Genomic DNA, 961 nt, shown 5'->3' with positions numbered 1-961 from the left:
ATTGTATCCTGAAGACAATTTGCAGATTTCCTTCGTTTGCACTTGCTGGAACTTCCAGAAAAAGGGCAGCAAATCTGTCTTGAGAAATTGACTATTCAAGTCGAGCCTTGAACTTGATAGATCTGATCATTTCGTTATCGTTTTCTTCTATCCTCCGTTGTGTACAAGATACTCTTATTATTCTAACATCAAGACAGAATTTATTATCTTTTCACAATGGAGCCAATTCATTCCATTCAAGTTATGAACCAAGACTTTGTACGACTGGATCGTTTCGACAGTCAATTCTTCTCAAGATGGCAGCAGAAGATGCTTTTCTTTCTGAAAACTCTGAAGCTATCTTACATCCTAGATGATGATTTGCCTTCTCTGATCGAGCCAAAAGATGATGACTCAGAATAAGTGAAGGCAGAACGGAAGAAAAGGAAGGAGGACGATTTTTTATGCAAAGGTCATATCTTAAACGCCCTCTCTAATTTCATCTATAACTTATACCGTAAAATATCCTCTCCTAAAGATCTGTGGACAAAATTAGATGAAAAATATAAAACTGAAGAGATCAGTACTCAGACATTTCTGATCGACAATTATGTCCACTTCAAGTTTAAAAATGATCAGCCAATTTTCTCCCAAGTAACTGAACTACAGAACTTGTTTGATGAATTGAAGATTGGTGGGATAGATCTTCCTGAAGAATTCCTGGTCGATGTAGTAATTGTAAAATTACCCTCATCATGGTTTGATTATAAAAAGAAATTGAAACATGATGAAATGAAGTACACTCTTGAAGGGCTTCAATGACATTTTCTTATAGAAGAAGAGTCCAGAAACCGAGACAAGAAAGAAAGTGCTTCGAAAAATCATTCCAAAGCAAATATAGTAGAAGATGACAAGCCAAAATCTCAAAACTCCAAATCTATTCCCCCAAAGAAAGATACAGAGTTTAAGAAAAAGGGAAAGA

Source organism: Magnolia sinica, chromosome 8 (genome assembly GCF_029962835.1).
Source record: "Magnolia sinica isolate HGM2019 chromosome 8, MsV1, whole genome shotgun sequence".
Classification (NCBI taxonomy): domain Eukaryota; kingdom Viridiplantae; phylum Streptophyta; class Magnoliopsida; order Magnoliales; family Magnoliaceae; genus Magnolia; species Magnolia sinica.
This window is presented reverse-complemented; position numbering follows the sequence as displayed.